The following is a 22,462-nucleotide window of genomic DNA, read 5'->3' as shown; positions in this document are numbered from 1 at the left end:
AAATATTGCTACCGTTTGGCGTTTCCGGAGAAAATTGTTCATGATATAAGTGGAGAGAGCAACAAGATGGTCAACAGCAGAACGATGCTTTCGGAATCCGCATTGGGCTGGTGTTAAAAGACTGCGGGACTCCAGCCACCAAGCTAAACGGTAATTCACCATACGCTCCAAAACCTTACAGACACTACTCGTGAGAGAAATGGGGCGATAGCTAGAGGGGAGATGTTTGTCCTTTCCAGGTTTCGGAACGGGAACGACAATAGCTTCCCGCCATCGCCTGGGAAAGGTACTGTCGGTCCAAATTCGATTATAAAGGCGAAGGAGGTAACGCAGGCTATGGGTTGATAAATGCAGCAACATTTGGACATGGATACCATCCGGTCCTGGGGCGGAGGAGCGAGAAGAAGAGAGTGCATGTTGGAGTTCGCGCATGGAGAAAACAGTATTGTAGCTTTCGCGATTTTGAGAGGAGAAAGCAAGATGTCGCACTTCCGCTGCACGTTTCTTCGGGAGAAACGCCGGCGGGTAATTTGAAGAGCTCGAAATCTCAGCAAAGTGCTGACCCAATGAGTTAGAAATTGCGACGGGGTCCACTAAGGCATCATGCGCGACAGTGAGCCCAGAGACCGGGGAGAAACTAGGCGCGCCTGAGAACCGTCAAAGCCGACTCCAAACTTCCGAGGAGGGAGTGAAGTTGTTAAATGAGCTAGTAAAGAATTTCCAGCTTGCCTTCTCGCTATCGCGGATGACGCGACGGCATCGCGCACGGAGCTGCTTATATCGGATACAGTTGGACAAAGTTGGATGGTGACGGAAAATGCGAAGAGCACGTCGCCGCTCACGTATTGCGTCACGGCATGCCTCGTTCCACCAAGGGACTGGAGGGCGCTGGGGCAATTCGGAGGTGCGTGGTATTGAACGTTCCGCAGCTGTGAGAAGAACGTCGGTAAAATGTGTGACCTCATCGTCGACGCTGGGAAAGCGACGGTCATCGAATGTCGCTAGAGACGAAAAAAGTGTCCAATCGGCTTGGGCAAACTTCCAGCGTCGCGAGCGCATATATGGCAGTTGAGGCTGCAGTCGAAGAACACATGGAAAGTGGTCACTCGAGTGTGTATCATCAAGGGCGAACCATTCGAAGCGCTGAGCTAGCGGAACAGTACCGACCGCAAGGTCCAAATGGGATAAATGTGCCGTGGAGGCAGACAAAAATGTGGGGACCTCAGTGTTGAGGCAGACTAAATCCGCTTGGTGGAAGACGTCTAGCAATAGTGAGCCACGTGGACAAGGATGTGGAGATCCCCAAAGCGGGTGGTGGGCATTGAAGTCCCCAACCAGCAAATAGGGGGGTGGAAGCTGATCAAGAAGATGAAGGAGATCAGCTCGTGTCATTGGTGTAGACGATGGAATGTATACCGTACAGAGAGAGAACGTGTATCCAGAAAGGGAAAGACGGACGGCGACAGCTTGGAAGGAAGTGTTTAAGGGGATTGGGTGATAATGGAGAGTATCATGGAGCAGAATCATGAGTCCTCCATGGGCTGGAGTGCCTTCAACAGAGGGGAGGTCATATCGGATGGACTGAAAATGAGGGATAACAAGGCGGTCATGGGGACGCAGCTTTGTTTCCTGAAGACAGAAGATGACCGGCGAGTAGGATCGTAAGAGGATCGACAATTCCTCCCGATTGGCGCGAATTCCGCGGATATTCCAGTGGATAATGGACATAGGGTGAACAGAAAATGGAGGAACGTGACCAAGGGTGCTGTCAACTCAACGACTGCTCAGAGCTTGCGACCGACAGCATGGAATGGCATTCAGTCGAAGGCAGAAGATCCTGATCCATAGGTTGGTCAGGAGCAGCTCCTGCCACCAACGATCGACCAGTTGACCGGCCACCAACAGTGCGCCTCGGCGACACAGAAGATGGCCGAGGGCGATTTCCGCCAGGTGGTGCTGTAGATGGGACACGCCTTGGCGGAGAAGGAGAGGAACTGTGTTTCTTCGTAGCCTTCTTGGAAGTATGTTTAGATGATTGAGGAACCGATGGTTGTGAAGGTGCAGTACGTAAAAACTCTTCACGAGAATGCTCTTTTTTTGAAGACTTGGCGTCTGACTTTTGGGCTCGAGATTTAGCAGAACCCGACGAAGGGTGAGCCATAGAGTGGGCAGGCGAAAGAGGTGAGGTTGAACGGGCGATCTTTGCGCTGGCCGATCTGACGACCGTGGTACTAAATGTGAGGTCGCAAGTCTGCGTGGCCGCCTCCTTTGTTGGCCGAGGAGAAGCAAGGACAGTGCTGTATTTTCCTTTCTGAGGCACGGTGGGCTGTCGACTGGCGAGTAACTTTCGAGCAGCAAAGGTCGACACCTTTTCCTTCACTCTTATTTCCTGGATCAGCTTTTCGTCCTTAAAAACAGGGCAATCTCGAGAGGAAGCAGCGTGGTCACCCATACAGTTGATGCAGCGAGGGGATGGAGGTGGACAAGCACCCTCATGGGCATCCCTGCCACACGTAACACATTTGGCCGGATTGGAACAGGACTGGCTGGTGTGGTTGAACCGCTGACATCGATAGCAACGCGTAGGGTTTGGGACATAAGGGCGAACGGAAATTATCTCATAGCCTGCTTTGATTTTTGATGGGAGTTGAACTTTGTCAAATGTCAAGAAGACAGTGCGGGGTGGAATGATGTTCGAGTCAACCCTTTTCATAACCCGATGAACAGCCGTGACGCCTTGGTCAGACAGATAGTGCTGAATTTCTTCGTCAGACAATCCATCGAGGGAGCGCGTATAAACGACTCCACGCGAGGAATTTAAGGTACGGTGCGGTTCCACCCGGACAGGGAAGGTGTGGAGCAGAGAAGTACGCAGCAATTTTTGAGCCTGGAGGGCACTGTGTGTTTCTAACAACAGGGTGCCATTCCGTAATCTGGAACAAGACTTTACAGGACCCGCAATTGCGTCGACACCTTTCTGAATAATGAAAGGGTTGACCGTGGAAAAGTCGTGACCTTCGTCAGACCGAGAAACAACAAGGAACTGTGGCAACGATGGAAGAACCGTCTGTGGCTGAGACTCAGTGAACTTACGTTTGTGAGCAGACATAGTGGAAGGTGAGGAAACCATTGCGGAAGAATCCCCCATGATTACCGGCGTCTCCGATGGCGCGCTCCTCCCTTGTGGGGGCCCTCACTGAGGGCACACCCGCCTTAGGTGATTGTTCACACCTCAGGTCACACCTCCCGACAAACGGACGGAGGGACCAATCGGCACTTTCGGAAGGTATCAGCTCGGGTAATCACCCCTCCCTGGGCCTGGCCTTTACCAGGGGGTACGTTCGTGTCCTACCTGTCTACCCGGGGCGGGGAATTACGCGTTACCCCGTCACCGGCTACGCATGGAAGTGCGTGGGTCGGCCTTCAGACACGCACAGGGAGGAAGAAAGAGACAGGGAAAGGAAAGAAGAGAGGTCTCAAACGCCGCAGCGGAGAAAAGGGTAAAGAGAAGAGGTAAAGAGAAGAGGTAAGGAATAGAGAAGGACGAAGAAAGAGGAAGACATACAAGCAAGGAAGGCGAAGAGTGCGGTACATTTACAAGCGTCCGTCTCCGGACGTAGGCACAAACCATACTCCCCAGAGGGGGAGAAAGGGAAGGAAAGAGCCAGAGGTGAGGGGGGGGGGGGCGAAGATGGGGGATGGGGAAGGATACGGAAAGGGAAGGTATGCAGCCCGGAAAGGAAGGAAGGCCACATTAGCTCGGGGTCTCGTGCTCGCTACACACGTATCCACAAAAGAGTTGTGGATCCCCTGGGGGGGGTTTCACTCCTGTGACCACTGTCCTCGTCAGACACACTGCTACCGACACATCTCTCACCGCGTCCACATCGAGGGAAGCCGCGACGACAATTGCCGTGTCGTGACATTCCAGAGACCTCAAAAGTCGTGTCACAGATCAGAAAAGTAAGAAATTAACAGACGTGATCTTGTGCCCCCTACATTGTCCCACTATCCACGTCGTGTACTCGTCCTGCTGCAAATGACCCGTAAACCGACTCGGCAGACGTGATGTGGCTCTACGACCCTGCGAGGCTGAGGAAGCGACAAATCTGTCCTCTCGGACATTATCATTGCAGACATAGTGTAATGGTGCTTTGACTTCCGCGCCTCCGCCAATACAAAGATATAATTTACGATCGCGCACGCAGAAGAGCGCTGCGTCAGCGACCGATTTTTATAAATAATTTTGTTCGTCTTTTTAGTTTTGCGTAGGTTTTTGTTTTTAAGAACTAATTGAGGACTCTCTCTCTTGTCTTGATACGAAAGACGTGTATTTTTCGGCGATGTGTTGAATGTGCTTTTGGGTGGAAATTAAAATTAAAATTACATTACAAAGCGAGGTTGTTTCAATAGTGATTCGAGGGAGTTATCATCAAATTTGTAAACTGATCATGACAGTGGCAACTTGAAGAAGTTTTCAACAGACGGAGAAAAGTGAAAGACGGGTCGTCCTACAAGAGAAATTAGGAGGACAGCCATGAAGACTACATTGTAATTAATACTGCGTGTCTAACAAGATTATAAGGTAAATTTCAATTAGTTTCTGATGCTATTTCCGTACAGTCGCTTTTTGTACTGTTGCCGACCTGGTCTGCCATGCACGGTCAAATTACAGCACGATCTCAATCAATAATACGGAGTTCGCCTTATCCGTAACTGAAACCACCAAAATTCCAAACCCAATCAGATTTTCTATTTTCTATTTTTCACGGCAGAACCCCGAGGAGAAGGGTACACTACAATTGGCGTCCTGGTGACAGGACTTGCAATCTTCGGATTTGATACAAGTGCAGTTATTATAAATTTTGGACATTTTATCTAATTTTAACCACATAATAGCATCAGAAAATGAATTTGGACTAAGTCCCGTTCATTTCAATTGTAATGTTACATGCATGAAATTTACAACAATATTGGTTTCCCTGTTATTAATTTGTGTGAATTTTCATTTTCATGCTGAGGAAATTAATAAATAAAAAAAAAAAAAAGGATAACGTTCCATAAAATAATTTGCACGGACGCGAAAGAAAAATTTTGGATTGAAAACTGTATATTTGACGCTACATTTGCAACATAAGACTGAAGAAAAGAAAAAATTGGTGAGTACAGAAATTTACATTTTTTCCAGTTTCAAGCAGCCATCTGTACTCCCTTTATTCCGATCCATTTATTTCGAAATTATTTTTTCAAATTATAGTTAAAATTGATTTACTACTATTATTGCAAATGATAAGTGAAGAGCATATTCACAGTCATTTATTTGTGAGAGGGAAATTTCAGTACCAGTTTAATAATTTAATTTCTAATTAGAAATCACATAGAAATATCCATTTCCATAAAAGAAATTTCAGATTTCAACATATCATATTTAAAATTTTTTTTTTTTTTTTTTGCCATTGGAAAATTTTATTTGCAATTAATTACGAAAATCGCAAGATGGACGCTAGACGCGTAGAAATTGTTTCCGCCGACGAGCTTAGTGAAAGTGACACATTGCAAAACATGTCCGACAGTCAAATGAAAATTGAACTTAATTGTGAGGATGTTCAAGACATAATTTTACCGGTTCGATTAAGACAACAACCCCTATATTTAAACAGATATACAGGCGAATGGAGAGTGAGTACTACACGACAAAACATGACATTCACAATGTCAACTTCAGAACCAGACATCAATCAGTCACGAAAAAATGACGAAACTAAGACACAGGACTCTGACATGCTCAACCAGATTCTGAAGTTACTTGGTGACCAAAACAGAAAATTTGACACTTTAGACAAAAGATTTGATGCTTTAGACGACAATTTAAAACGTGACATTGGGAAATTTGACACTAAATTCGATGAACTGACACGGGACATAAAACAAAATTTTGAAAAACAATCGAGACAAATTGCCGACTTGACAGAAACCAGCAGTAGTCTTGAAACGAAATTTACTGACTTATCAGACAAGGTTACGAGACAATAAAAGGTATTTGTGGAATTCAGTGACGAGACAAAAACAGACTTACAATGATGTAATGAGAAATTGTTAACAGTAGTTTTAGAACAACAGAAAACCAGTACCCAAGTTGACGAATTACGACAGTCACACAATTCCGTAAAAACAAACCAAGAACACTTAGACCTGACGATTACAGACCTTTCAGACAGATTAAATGATGTAACATTGGAGCAGAAATCCTTACAGGAAAAGTTAGAAGAACTTGAAGACAGAGCAGATGTAGCATCTTTAATGAATGACACAACTCTAGCAGAGAAACTTGTACATGAATGCAAATTATGTGATGATTATTTAGATGAGAAGTGTAAGACAATGACACAGATCATTTTAGATAAGACAAAGGAACAAGTAAAGGGAGAAACAGATAATATTCAGAAAGAGGTACATAAACTTAAAGAAAATGTAATACCAAGTTCGTCAGTGATACCAAAACCCATAACAGGCAACCAAAACATAAATGAGAATCATAATAATGCTAGACCCAGCACACAGCCGAAAATAGAATTACCAATGAGTGATACAAATCCCAATGAACCATTTTCAATGCTACCACAAGATCAAAATTACTATCAGACATCACCACATACTATGCACAGGTTGACACAAAATGCAGGACCCATAATACCATCGGGAGTAGCTGATGAAACATTAGTACGACATGGATACTTTCAGACACTTTCATGTGATGAGAAAGACAAAGTGCATCCGATTGTTTTCATCCGCTCTTTTGATGGTATTTTTCCGAGACATTGGTTAGAAGCCAATAAAATTCGATATGTTACAAATTTGTTACGTGGAAGAGCAGCTAAGTGGGGAGCAGCAATGAAAAGACGATGTTTAACATTTGAACAGTTTGAACAAGCATTTCTTGAGGAATTCTGGTCGATCACAGAACAGCAAAGTTTAAAACGAGAAGTATACAATCCAGAAATTTACAACCCGAAGAAAGAGACTTTACGTCAATACTTTGAACGCTACCTAGACAAAACATTATATTGGACAAAACCAGCAGATTTACCAGATGTAATTAGAACACTTAAAAGCCACTTACCATTTCCTTACCGTGATAAATTAATAGGAGTGTCCGAGGACAACATAAAGATTTTTTTTAGTTATGTTGATGAGATAGATGTTGTTTGCAGAGATGAGATCAGGAATTTCAATCAATTGTATCCGATCCATCCAAGCAATTCGCGTACGCACAACAGAAATGACAGAGGCTATTGGAATCCGCCTCTGACACCACAACAAAACACTCAAAGAAACAATTCGCACTACACTGGCACAAATCCATTCAATATTAGGAGAAACAACTCGCAGCATTGGCAAGGAAACAGTAATTATTATTCTAATGTTTATCCGAACAGTAATTACAATCAGAACAATAACAGTTATATTCAAAACAACAACAACAGAAGAAGGAACCAAAATCATAGAGATCAAAGAAGAGAGGATAACAGGTACCATCCAGGATATTTTCAGAGAAACAACATCCAAACATGTATTGCAGGAATAACAGTAATGACAATACCAGTTACAGTCATGGGCGAAATAATATATGGGGAAATCACAATGGACCACCGCCACGACACATGCAATACAGCAACCCTCAATTCCTACCTAACGGAACTCCCAATGCGACGCGAGGTAATGTCAACAACCAAACAGCTGATACTTGGGTGACCCGTGACAGAAATGTAAATATTATTGAGTTGGGCAATGAACCCAATCCGCAGCAACAACCGAATTTCCCGGAAAACGAATGACGACCGAGCTAAGCGCTCGAGTTACGGTCGATAGGGAGCAGAGCGCAACGGAACCGACGATTTGTTTTCTCCGATATGATGACAGTAAGAAAATAGAAAAAGAATTACATCAGGATGTAGATTTTAAAAGTACCAGTAAGACGAAGAAGATTATTCAGGCTATAACACGAGTTATGTAGTTGGTAGTTATGAAGTGGAAGTAATGTTAGATACAGGAGCAGCAGCAAGTGTTATTTCAATGTCCTTATATAATGAACTCAAACAAATAATAAACATACAAACATTGCCAGTACAGAATTGTCACATTATAAGTGCCACCGGTAACAAATCAAAGAATGTGAAATTTCAAGTGCTAATTAACTTCACATTTTCAAATATACCACTCAATTACAGTTTTCTGGAAGTAGACAAATTAGTTATGCATTGCATATTAGGAATTGACTTTTTGAATGAATATCAAGCAATCATAGATTTAGGAAAAGGGAAATGTCATTTAACCGTAAACCAACAACAACTGACAATAGAGTTAACACAGGGTAAAAACTTAAACAGTAAACAAGGTAAATTTGAACAGTTACATTTTATGTATCCAACAGCAACAAACATATGTGATTTAACTTTTAATGAAGCTGTATCTCAGGGAATTAAACCTAATGATTTATATGAGAAATGCACAGAATCTGAATATCTGACGAAGGAACAACAACTTGAATTACTTGAAGTTTTGCAGCAATTTGCTGAGGTATTTGTGGAGAAACCTGGAATTATTAGAGGCTATACTTATGAGATGGATGTTAAACCACACAAAACATACTGTAGAACATATTATAATATTCCTTGGTCAAAGAAACCCGCAGTTTTGAAAAAGATTGAAAAAATGCAAGCTTGGGGTATCATTGAAAGGTCACATTCACCATATTGCAGTCCGATACTAGCAGTTAATAAAGAGGATGGTAGTGTAAGGTTAGTGCTGGACACACGAGAAATTAACAAAGTTATAATCCCAATCAACACACGACCTATAAATTTGGAAGAACAACTTTTAAAATTTCATAATGTACAGTATTTAACCAATATCGACCTCCGCTCATCATTTTGGCAGGTGAACCTCCATAAAAGCAGTCGTAAATACACTGCATTTCTATGTGAGGGACGTAGTTATCAATTTTGTGTTCTACCCTTTGGTCTACGAGTGAGTGCTGGAGTATTTATTGAAGCCTTAGATGCTGTTCTTGGACCACAATTGTTATCGCAAATCACAGTTTATGTTGACGACATTGTCATTGCCACCACTACTTGGGAAGAACATGTAAATCTTTTGAAGCAACTTCTGACTAAATTTTCTGACGCAGGTGTCACTATCAATTTATCAAAGACGAAATTAGGGAGGAGAGAAATCAAATTCCTTGGTCACATCATATCAACTGAAGGCATTTATCCAGACTCAAGAAAAATTGATGCAATAAAGAATTTTCCATCCCCACAGAATCATAAACAACTCAAAGCCTTTCTTGGTCCATCTTCATTCTTCAGGAAATTTGTACCCTACCACCTTCTTAACAGTCCACATCTTCTATCTTTACTCAAAAGAAATAATATTTGGAAATGGACAGAGTTCTGTCAGACAGATTTTGAAGCGATTAAGAATGCTTTAGTTAATGCACCGTTGTTATGTCATCCTGACATGGTGTCAGACTTTTGCCTAGTAACAGATGCAAGTTCCTATGGGCTCGGAGCATTTTTATTCCAAATTCATGTAGAAGATGAACAAACAGTCATCAAACCTGTAAGTTTTGCTAGCCCCACGCTCACTGAATGCGAAAAGTCATATTCAGTGACCGAGCACGAAACACTTGCCTTAGTATGGGCATTTCGCAAGTTTCGCTACTTTCTATGGGGAAAACGTACTAAGCTTTATACTGATCATCAAGCTCTTTCTTTCCTGCTATCATGCAAGTTATTACATTCACGTCTTGCACGCTGGTGTGCATCACTACAAGAATATGATTTTGATATTATATATATAAAAGGAGAATCCAACATTATAGCCGATGCTCTATCTTGTTTGCCACAAGGCCTAAAAGAATTTTCAGATGTGACAGAACAAACATCAGATTTCAAAATTTTACTCATGTATGACGGCACATTTGCACCTTACTACAAAAACATGTGCAGGAAGTTAGCCATATTGCAGGACAATGATACCAGGTGGATCCAGATAAAGAATAAATTACGTGCAGGAACAGACCCACATCTTGAAAAATATTACACATTACACAAAGAAGTATTATTTCACCGACGAAACCCTGAAACACAGCATTGGTGTGTTTGCTTACCTGAAGCTCATGTTGATGATTTTATTTTATTTACACACAGAACTTGGGGACACTATGGTGTAACGAAATGTACAGATAAGATTATACAATATTGCTATTTTCCAAATTTAAGGCGAAGAGTATTGAGTAATATTAGGAAATGCACCATATGTCAGAAAGCCAAATATTCTAATCGCACAAGCATGAATGAATTGCACCCAAATCATACCTAAGAGGCCATTACAGCTAATTTCTTTAGATATTGCAGGACCCTATCCACATGCACGTGGAGGAGTAAAATACATCCTTGCTGTGTTAGATGTTTTCACAAAGTATTTAAAATTATATGCTTTATGTTCAGTTTCTACCACTGCTATTACCAGACATCTATTAACAGATTATTTTGTAAGAATAGGAAAACCTGAAGTTATGATCACGGATAATGCAGCATATTTTACCAGTTTAAAATGGAAGACTTTTATTGAAGAACAGAATGTTAAACATATTTTAATTTCAAGATTTCACGCAGCAGGAAACCCAGTAGAAAGAACATTTCGAGAATTTGGACAGTTTATGAGAACACGGACACCAGAGAAGCACACAAAATGGGTAGAATACCTAGCACCATTTGAACAAATAGTGAACAATTTAACTCACATTTCTACTGGATACACACCAACTGAATTAATTATGGATAAAACAGAAAGAAATTAATGGACAGACCCTCTACCTAAATTTACAGCAACAACAAATCATGTTAGTTTAGAAGAAAAGGTAAGACAAGCTTACACAACATTATGTGACAAAGCTAAGGAAAGAAAGCAGAAATATGACAGAGGTGTCAGGAAAGCACAAACATTTCAAGTTGATGAGTTAGTTTTACTAAGAACACATCCTAAACCCACAAAACTGAAACATTTAAACAGGAAATGGCAGATCTTATACTCTGGACCATACCGAATTGCAAATATTCCACACCCTGGCTGTTATTCATTAGAATATCCATTAACACATAAACCCAGAGGTCTACATCCACACAGACGTTTGAAAAAATACACACAGTAAAATGTTAGCTAATGAGAAGAAGATAATTAATATGATATACAGTTATGATGAGCCTACATTTAAGTTATACAGATACTTACAATCTAATGAATGCAGGTAAGTCTAGAAAGCAATGTGAACCATCCAATAGCTAATAAGATATTTGGTTATAAGAGAAGTTGCTATTGAGGCATATACACATTAGAGGAGGCATATACACATTAGAGGAGGCAGAGAACTGAACAGAATTATTTTCTTTAGGAGGCATGTGATAATAGTAATGTTGATATGAGTGATGTGAGTGACTGAATGAGATGAGTGAATGTAATTTTAGTTTAGTAAGAGGATAAATAGTAATATGGAGAGAGGTAAATGGAATATAAGATGAGAAAAGGGTATTATTATTATTGTTGAAGTAAAAAAAGGAAATGATGATGAATAAGAGGAATATATATATATATATATAATGCTGAGGAATAAATATATGTTATTTTGTGAAGAATGAATAATGGATAGGTGAGAATGTTATGAGTAATTGAGAATATGTTGAGCGGGGAGAAACTAGATTTGAACGCTATATCACATGTACTCATGGAATACAGGATGAAAGTAGTGGAAAGAATACTATTTATTGAAAGATTGGTATGCCTGAGATAATAACTTATGTGATGTCTTATATATTCTTATAACTAAAGGTGAAAGTATAGATTTATGTGGAAAGAATTATTTACAGCAGCCACTGTTGGAAATATACCAGTAGATTTAAATCTATAACACTTTAACACTAATCTAATGGGAACTTGTAATGAAATTTTTGGAGTTATGTAGGCTTGACACTTCAGATTGGAAGAATTATTTAAGAGAACATATTTAGCAGTCATCTAATGACATAATTAAAGCTCATCTACTGAACTGAACTAATGAACCATTAAATAGAAAGAAGAATAAGGAGAAAACAAAACGTCAGTCCTCTGTTGCGGCTCATACTCTCATCCCTCCCTTAGAAAAATTTATACATGTTGATGAAATATTTGACATTATATAATTCGTGATTATCTGACAGTATGGAGAGACATACACACATATTTATTTATGAATAGAATTTTACAGGTACCACAAGGTAAATACAGAATGGATATACAGCATGGAACGCAGCAGCAATTATCTAAGAAGATTTATTTATTTATGAAGTAAAACATTTATTTATATTGGTTGATACTCATGAAAGGAAGGAGATGAACTACACAAACTTTATAGGAACATGAGTGAGTGACTTGAACTAGATATATATATAGTTATAATAGAGGGAAACATTCCACGTAGGAAATATATATCTAAAAACAAAGATGATGTGACTTACCTAATGAAAGTGCTGGCAGGTCGACAGACACACAAACAAACACAAACATACACACAAAATTCTAGCTTTCGCAACCAACGGTTGCCTCGTCAGGAAAGAGGGAAGGAGAGGGAAAGATGAAAGGATTTGGGTTTTAAGGGAGAGGGTAAGGAGTCATTCCAGTCCCGGGAGCGGAAAGACTTACCTTAGGGGGAAAAAAGGACGGGTATACACTCGCACACACACACATATCCATCCACACATATACAGACACAAGCAGACATATTTAAAGACAAAGACTTTGGGCAGAGATGTCAGTCGAGGCAGAAGTGCAGAGGCAAAGATGTTGTTGAGTGACAGGTGAGGTATGAGTGGCGGCAACTTGAAATTAGCGGAGATTGAGGCCTGGTGGATAACGGGAAGAGAGGATATATTGAAGAGCAAGTTCCCATCTCCGGAGTTCGGATAGGTTGGTGTTAGTGGGAAGTATCCAGATAACCCGGACGGTGTAACACTGTGCCAAGATGTGCTGGCCGTGCACCAAGGCATGTTTAGCCACAGGGTGATCCTCATTACCAACAAACACTGTCTGCCTGTGTCCATTCATGCGAATGGACAGTTTGTTGCTGGTCATTCCCACATAGAATGCGTCACAGTGTAGGCAGGTCAGTTGGTAGATCACGTGGGTGCTTTCACACGTGGCTCTGCCTTTGATCGTGTACACCTTCCGGGTTACAGGACTGGAGTAGGTGGTGGTGGGAGGGTGCATGGGACAGGTTTTACACCGGGGGCGGTTACAAGGGTAGGAGCCAGAGGGTAGGGAAGGTGGTTTGGGGATTTCATAGGGATGAACTAAGAGGTTACGAAGGTTAGGTGGACGGCGGAAAGACACTCTTGGTGGAGTGGGGAGGATTTCATGAAGGATGGATCTCATTTCTGGGCAGGATTTTAGGAAGTCGTATCCCTGCTGGAGAGCCACATTCAGAATCTGATCCAGTCCCGGAAAGTATCCTGTCACAAGTGGGGCACTTTTGTGGTTCTTCTGTGGGAGGTTCTGGGTTTGAGAGGATGAGGAAGTTGCTCTGGTTATTTGCTTCTGTACCAGGTCGGGAGGGTAGTTGCGGGATGCGAAAGCTGTTGTCAGGTTGTTGGTGTAATGCTTCAGGGATTCCGGACTGGAGCAGATTCGTTTGCCACGAAGACCTAGGCTGTAGGGAAGGGACCGTTTGATGTGGAATGGGTGGCAGCTGTCGTAATGGAGGTACTGTTGCTTGTTGGTGGGTTTGATGTGGACGGACGTGTGAAGTTGGCCATTGGACAGGTGGAGGTCAACATCAAGGAAAGTGGCATGGGATTTGGAGTAGGACCAGGTGAATCTGATGGAACCAAAGGAGTTGAGGTTGGAGAGGAAATTCTGGAGTTCTTCTTCACTGTGAGTCCAGATCATGAAGATGTCATCAATAAATCTGTACCAAACTTTGGGTTGGCAGGCCTGGGTAACCAAGAAGGCTTCCTCTAAGCGACCCATGAATAGGTTGGCGTACGAAGGGGCCATCCTGGTACCCATGGCTGTTCCCTTTAATTGCTGGTATGTCTGGCCTTCAAAAGTGAAGAAGTTGTGGGTCAGGATGAAGCTGGCTAAGGTAATGAGGAAAGAGGTTTTAGGTAGGGTGGCAGGTGATCGGCGTGAAAGGAAGTGCTCCATCGCAGCGAGGCCCTGGACGTGCGGGATATTTGTGTATAAGGAAGTGGCATCAATGGTTACAAGGATGGTTTCTGGGGGTAACGGATTGGGTAAGGATTCCAGGCGTTCGAGAAAGTGGTTGGTGTCTTTGATGAAGGATGGGAGACTGCACGTAATGGGTTGAAGGTGTTGATCTACGTAGGCAGAGATACGTTCTGTGGGGGCTAGGTAACCAGCTACAATGGGACGGCCAGGATGATTGGGTTTGTGAATTTTAGGAAGAAGGTAGAAGGTAGGGGTGCGGGGTGTCGGTGGGGTCAGGAGGTTGATGGAGTCAGGTGAAAGGTTTTGTAGGGGGCCTAAGGTTCTGAGGATTCCCTGAAGCTCCGCCTGGACATCAGGAATGGGATTACCTTGGCAAACTTTGTATGTGGTGTTGTCTGAAAGCTGACGCAGTCCCTCAGCCACATACTCCCGACGATCAAGTACCACGGTCGTGGAACCCTTGTCCGCCGGAAGAATGATGATGGACCGGTCAGCCTTCAGATCACGGATAGCCTGGGCTTCAGCAGTGGTGATGTTGGGAGTAGGATTAAGGTTTTTTAAGAAGGATTGAGAGGCAAGGCTGGAAGTCAGAAATTCCTGGAAGGTTTGGAGAGCCTTGCCTCTCAATCCTTCTTAAAAAACCTTAATCCTACTCCCAACATCACCACTGCTGAAGCCCAGGCTATCCGTGATCTGAAGGCTGACCGGTCCATCATCATTCTTCCGGCGGACAAGGGTTCCACGACCGTGGTACTTGATCGTCGGGAGTATGTGGCTGAGGGACTGCGTCAGCTTTCAGACAACACCACATACAAAGTTTGCCAAGGTAATCCCATTCCTGATGTCCAGGCGGAGCTTCAGGGAATCCTCAGAACCTTAGGCCCCCTACAAAACCTTTCACCTGACTCCATCAACCTCCTGACCCCACCGACACCCCGCACCCCTACCTTCTACCTTCTTCCTAAAATTCACAAACCCAATCATCCTGGCCGTCCCATTGTAGCTGGTTACCTAGCCCCCACAGAACGTATCTCTGCCTACGTAGATCAACACCTTCAACCCATTACGTGCAGTCTCCCATCCTTCATCAAAGACACCAACCACTTTCTCGAACGCCTGGAATCCTTACCCAATCCGTTACCCCCAGAAACCATCCTTGTAACCATTGATGCCACTTCCTTATACACAAATATCCCGCACGTCCAGGGCCTCGCTGCGATGGAGCACTTCCTTTCACGCCGATCACCTGCCACCCTACCTAAAACCTCTTTCCTCATTACCTTAGCCAGCTTCATCCTGACCCACAACTTCTTCACTTTTGAAGGCCAGACATACCAGCAATTAAAGGGAACAGCCATGGGTACCAGGATGGCCCCTTCGTACGCCAACCTATTCATGGGTCGCTTAGAGGAAGCCTTCTTGGTTACCCAGGCCTGCCAACCCAAAGTTTGGTACAGATTTATTGATGACATCTTCATGATCTGGACTCACAGTGAAGAAGAACTCCAGAATTTCCTCTCCAACCTCAACTCCTTTGGTTCCATCAGATTCACCTGGTCCTACTCCAAATCCCATGCCACTTTCCTTGATGTTGACCTCCACCTGTCCAATGGCCAACTTCACACGTCCGTCCACATCAAACCCACCAACAAGCAACAGTACCTCCATTACGACAGCTGCCACCCATTCCACATCAAACGGTCCCTTCCCTACAGCCTAGGTCTTCGTGGCAAACGAATCTGCTCCAGTCCGGAATCCCTGAAGCATTACACCAACAACCTGACAACAGCTTTCGCATCCCGCAACTACCCTCCCGACCTGGTACAGAAGCAAATAACCAGAGCAACTTCCTCATCCTCTCAAACCCAGAACCTCCCACAGAAGAACCACAAAAGTGCCCCACTTGTGACAGGATACTTTCCGGGACTGGATCAGATTCTGAATGTGGCTCTCCAGCAGGGATACGACTTCCTAAAATCCTGCCCAGAAATGAGATCCATCCTTCATGAAATCCTCCCCACTCCACCAAGAGTGTCTTTCCGCCGTCCACCTAACCTTCGTAACCTCTTAGTTCATCCCTATGAAATCCCCAAACCACCTTCCCTACCCTCTGGCTCCTACCCTTGTAACCGCCCCCGGTGTAAAACCTGTCCCATGCACCCTCCCACCACCACCTACTCCAGTCCTGTAACCCGGAAGGTGTACACGATCAAAGGCAGAGCCACGTGTGAAAGCACCCATGTGATCTACCAACTGACCTGCCTACACTGTGACGCATTCTATGTGGGAATGACCAGCAACAAACTGTCCATTCGCATGAATGGACACAGGCAGACAGTGTTTGTTGGTAATGAGGATCACCCTGTGGCTAAACATGCCTTGGTGCACGGCCAGCACATCTTGGCACAGTGTTACACCGTCCGGGTTATCTGGATACTTCCCACTAACACCAACCTATCCGAACTCCGGAGATGGGAACTTGCTCTTCAATATATCCTCTCTTCCCGTTATCCACCAGGCCTCAATCTCCGCTAATTTCAAGTTGCCGCCACTCATACCTCACCTGTCACTCAACAACATCTTTGCCTCTGCACTTCTGCCTCGACTGACATCTCTGCCCAAACTCTTTGTCTTTAAATATGTCTGCTTGTGTCTGTATATGTGTGGATGGATATGTGTGTGTGTGCGAGTGTATACCCGTCCTTTTTTCCCCCTAAGGTAAGTCTTTCCGCTCCCGGGACTGGAATGACTCCTTACCCTCTCCCTTAAAACCCAAATCCTTTCATCTTTCCCTCTCCTTCCCTCTTTCCTGACGAGGCAACCGTTGGTTGCGAAAGCTAGAATTTTGTGTGTATGTTTGTGTTTGTTTGTGTGTCTGTCGACCTGCCAGCACTTTCATTAGGTAAGTCACATCATCTTTGTTTTTAGATATAGATATATATATATATACACTTACCACACTGATGTACATACTTTTAGGATCCTAAGATATTTAGAGGGGCACCGCTCTTAGAAATGGTAATAGAGGAATACCACTCTTAGAAACAGCAATAGTGGGGATACCACACTTAGAAACGGTATTAGGTATAGGAACTTTTACATTATATTAAGTTAACATGTATTTTATTTATCATATTTTATTTTGTGTAGTCCACTGTAGGAGATGACTTTACTAGTATTTATGAAGTAGTTAGCAATCATCCCATGAACCTATCCTCCTACAGAGGGCTGTCTTGAAGCTTGAAATATGTGAAAATTCATCTTGCCTCCTGGAATAAAATTTAAAGTTGAATATTCTAGCGAGTTGCCACAATTATCTTCAAATGTTGCAAGTGTAACGAAAGGGAAAAAAAAGGAAAGAAAAGAAAAAAAGAATGAGCTAACAAATAAAATAAATAAAATGTATATTTCAATCTGAATGTAATGTAATTCACATGTCAGCACAATGATATTGAATGTAACGTAAAAATTTACTATATTATTCATTTAATTCTGTATATGTGCTATATGACAACAATGTAACTATCTCATGTAATGATTAATTGTAAATATTTGTATATTTATGTACTTACTATATCAAGAAATGTATTTTAAGTAGATGTTAATGAGCTGCATGTAGCACATGATTCATATAAATGGAACTGAAAATGCAAAGAAGAAACCAACGTGATGGAACACTGGTCAAGCAATATTTACGTAGTGTCAATATACCTTGAAGTGTATGGTGTAGTGGAAGCCGGCAGGTCTTCAGGTTGGTGTAAAAGACAAGCTCATCACCTGTCTTAGGCAGTGAGGTGTTTCCTATGCCCTCAATGACCATTTATACCCCGGTAGACGCCACCAAAATTTGACTGCTGGAGATCACAATTTTTGTTGACACATTGAACAAACTTTGGATTTTCTTCAAGTCACACGCAAGAGATCCAGGCAGTACACACACACTCAGAATCTGATACTACGTTTAAAGACATTGGAGCAATATAATAGAAACATTTATTGTTCGAATTAATTCCATTGTAAACACGAATCATGTGAACTGAATTCAAACGCTGTGCTAAGCAACGATAATACACTGCAATTCAAAGACATTAATGTTACGACTCCTAAAGAAGATACACACCAAAAAGACTGTATACAAAGACTCATATGCAAAGAGCATTGTGCTCAGAAATATTTTTTGTAATATGTAAATTTCTTATTTTCTCATATATATGTATCTATGTAAATTTTCTATACTGCCACGCTCGCTTGCGGAGCGTGTCAGTAGAGGAGGCATTGTAATGGTACTTTGACTTCCGCGCCTCCGCTAATACAAAGATATAATTTACAATCGCACACGCAGAAGAGCGCTGCGCCAGCGACCGATTTTTATAAATAATTTTGTTCGTCTTTTTAGTTTTGCGTAGGTTTTTGTTTTTAAGAACTAATTGAGGACTCTCTCTCTTGTCTTGATACGAAAGACGTGTATTTTTCGGCGATGTGTTAAATGTGCTTTTGGGTGGAAATTAAAATTACATTGCAAAGTGAGGTTGTTTCAAAAGTGATTCGAGGGGGTTATCATCAAATTTGTAGACTGATGATGACAGTGGCAACTTGAAGAAGTTTTCAACAGACGGAGAAAAGTGAAAGACAGGTCGTCCTACAAGTGAAATTAGGAGGACAGCCATGATGACTACATTGTAATTAATACTGCGTGTCTAACAAGATTATAAGGTAAATTTCAATTAGTTTCTGATGCTATTTCCGTACAGTCGCTTTTTGTAGTGTTGCCGACCCGGTCTGCCATGCACGGTCAAATTACAGCACGATCTCAATCAATAATACGAAGTCCGCCTTATCCGTAACTGAAACCACCAAGATTCCAAACCCAATCAGATTTTTTATTTTATATTTTTCACGGCAGAACCCCGAGGAGAAGGGCACACTACAATAGCTTTAGCAAGTAGATTTGTCGCTTAAACGTGTGCCTGAAACATCAGTGCTAGAATTCCAAGAAATACTCTATCCTGGCAAGCGTGCCCGTATCCATTCGCTCACTGAAAACGCAGCACAAATCCCTGCACAGTTCACAGGCAGGCTCCCCGTGTTACGTCTCGGGTGCAGGCGATCAGCTGGTAGCAGTGTGTGAAGATAGACTGGACAAAAAATAATATGATTAAACTAATTGAAGAATTTCGTGAAAGACATTCGTTGTAGGATTCTACATTCTCTGATTACAAAAACCACATTGCCAAACGTGATGCAGTTCGCCAACTCGCACCTCCATTTGGTATTTTGGATAAAGAATTGGACAGCAGAATTCACAATCTGAGGTCACAATTGCTCCGTGAATTTAGCAGATGTCCCTTCTTGAAGATCAGGCAGAAAAGAGCTGAAAGTATTTAAGTGGCATGCCTATGACTCACTGCTATTCCTGCAGGATGTAAACAAACCAACACTTTCGGGTCTATTTCACTAATTTTAGATATTGAAATGCTATGCATGTACATTAAAGAGCTGTACGAATATTCAGTAGCTAAAAGTGTAATCTAACAGAAAGATATTCAGCAGGGGTTACAACTTCTCAAAAATTTGTAACCCTCAGTATGTCGTACTGAGCTTTCATATTTAGTAACATCTGGAAGTCCGTCTCAGACATACGAAAAAATTTTTTAGGTCACTCATCACTTAACTGTAACCTCCATAACTAAACCGTTTACAGAGAAGTTATGTACCAACCACCTATATTCCTTTCTCCGATTATTCTCCCTTTTTACAATTATACTCACAGTGTGGGTGCAAAGAAATAGAAGTTTTGCGTTGGATACCACATTCTGTAAACCTGATTGGCTACATGTTGCCAGTGGAAATGGTCACACCGGTTACTGCTGCTGGATGAATGTCCCGAGAACAATCCCAAGTGTCAATAAACAACCTTGATGAAACTACGTGGGTGTGTAGAGGGGAAAAATAGTGTGATTCATATTTTTTTGTCTGTGCCCAGTTTCACTTTTAAGGGGTGATACATGCCCCGAAAGGTAATTTGGCTTATTATGTTTAGAACGAAGGAAAACTGGGAAAGCATCGCCACTCAAAAAATGTTAATAGCATGTACATGAGTTTTCAGAGCATCTTTCTATTTTAATGTAGCGTTTCCAAAAGTAGCAAAAACAGTAAAACCTTAGAATAATAAGCAACAGGTACCTAAAGGCATAAAATTTCCAGTGAGAGAAACAGATTTCTGCACTACTGTTGTAAGAAATATAGAGTAAGCCAAGAATTCGCAGATTATTCAAAAGCCTACAAAAGAATCTATGGTATAGTAGTCAAAGAGGCAAAAATTATGTGGAATGACGATTTGATAAGAAACTCATCTAACAAAATGAGATCCCCGTGGAGAGTTACAAAGAAAGAAAGTTGTAGTTCAGCGCCAAAGAAAAAGAATGTATCACTAACACTAGAAGGCTCAAAAGTCACAGACCCATATTCAGTTGTGGAAAAATTCAATGAATACTTCACTTCACTAGCTGAAGACCTGATTCAAGTAAACTGTCAAGGACCGGTCACCAGTTTCTCCAGCAAGTCAGTGATCTCGGCTGCTTCTACGTATGTTTATGAAATGAACCCCAATGAAATTATAAGCAAAATTAAATCATTAAGCAATAAAACGCCAAGTGGTCATGATAAAGTACCTGATTTCATAAAAAGCATGTGCTCACAACATAGCAAACCCCTTGGCAAAAATTTTCAACCTCTCTTTAAAAACTGGTGTATTTCCAGGTATTTTTAAAATAGCAAAAGTTTCACCACTGCTAAAAAAGGTTCTTCTGATAAAATATCGAACTACCGACTCGTGTCACAGTTAAGTTCCTTCTCAAAAATTCTAGAAAAACTCTTCTATGACAGACTTTTAAGTTTTATAAATAAATATGCACCTCTTAAAATACAACAACATAGTTTTAGAAAGTCTAAATCTACACAGACAGCAATTTTCGAATTCTTAGATTGCATTTTAAAATCCCTTGATCAACATAAATTAGCTGCAGGTATTTTTCTAGATCTATCAAAAGCCTTTGACATCCTGGACCATAACATTCTGCTTGAAAAATTAGAAAGACGAGGAGTAAGAGGTATAGCACATAGCTGGTTGTGTCCATACCTAAAAAACTACAGGTAGAAAGTATCACTTCAGTATGAATTCAACAAAATGAATAAAACAAGAAAGAACTCCTTTCTATCTAGCGAATTACCAATAAAATATGGTGTACCACAGGGCTCAATCTTAGGGCACTACTCTTCTCGATTTATGTGGATGACTTAGTCGAATATATGAGTTCCACAAAAACTATCCTGTTTGCCGATGACACCAGCATATTGCTCACTGGATCCAGTCCAGAAACTTTGCAGTCCACAGCAGAAAGTTCTATGAAAAGACTTTCTGAGTTGTTCACAAAAAAACAAACTCATTATAAATACTGAAAAAACTGTGTGTGTCGATTTTCATTTAATTCCTCGAAGTAATCAAATGTCTATTCAAGCCCAATTAAAAAATGATCCCCTAGAAAATGTAAGTGTCAAAAAATTCTTGGGTCTTAGGGTTCAGCAAGACTTAAAGTGGGACACACATATAAATAACTTGTGTAGAAATCTATCATCTGTATGCTATGGCCTAAGAATTTTAAAGGCTACAACAAGCAAAACAACAGTACTGCAGGGATACTATGCACAGTTCCGCTCACTAATCAGATATGGGACCATTTTCTGGGGATACTCAACTCACAGTGTAAAGGTTTTTAGAATGCAAAAAAGAGCTTTAAGAATAATTTGTGGTCTTAAAAAGATGGAGTCCTGTAAACCCCATTTTACAGAGCTTGGTGTTCTAAATGTTCCAAGTTTATTCATTTATGAAACTGCCTGTTTTCAGGTGGTAGTCCATAGTGAAAAAGATAAACTGCTACAGAACAAAAATGTACACAACCATAGAACCAGAGGGAAATCATATATACATCAAAAATATCACAGAACAACCACCTATCAGAGGAGCATAATTAACATTGGTGTAATACTACACAATAAGATACCAGAGGAAATAAAAAAATGCTACTCATCCAATATTTAAAGCTAAACTATAGGCATTTCTAATAAAGCACTGTTTCTATTCTGCCAGAGAATTTCTAAATATGTAACAAAATTAATTGTAATAAGTACTTATTTTTAATTT

General features: G+C 41.6%; 1 protein-coding gene across 4 annotated transcripts in view; it reads right to left on the bottom strand.

The window, feature by feature from the left end:
* LOC126428067 (uncharacterized) overlaps positions 1-22,462 on the bottom strand; it is a 259,575-nt gene that overhangs the window by 20,418 nt on the left and 216,695 nt on the right. The gene's annotated exons all lie outside the window — the stretch shown is intronic.

Source organism: Schistocerca serialis, chromosome 12 (genome assembly GCF_023864345.2).
Source record: "Schistocerca serialis cubense isolate TAMUIC-IGC-003099 chromosome 12, iqSchSeri2.2, whole genome shotgun sequence".
Taxonomy (NCBI): domain Eukaryota; kingdom Metazoa; phylum Arthropoda; class Insecta; order Orthoptera; family Acrididae; genus Schistocerca; species Schistocerca serialis.
Note: the sequence above shows the minus strand (reverse complement) of the source record. Positions and strands in the feature narration are given on the sequence as shown.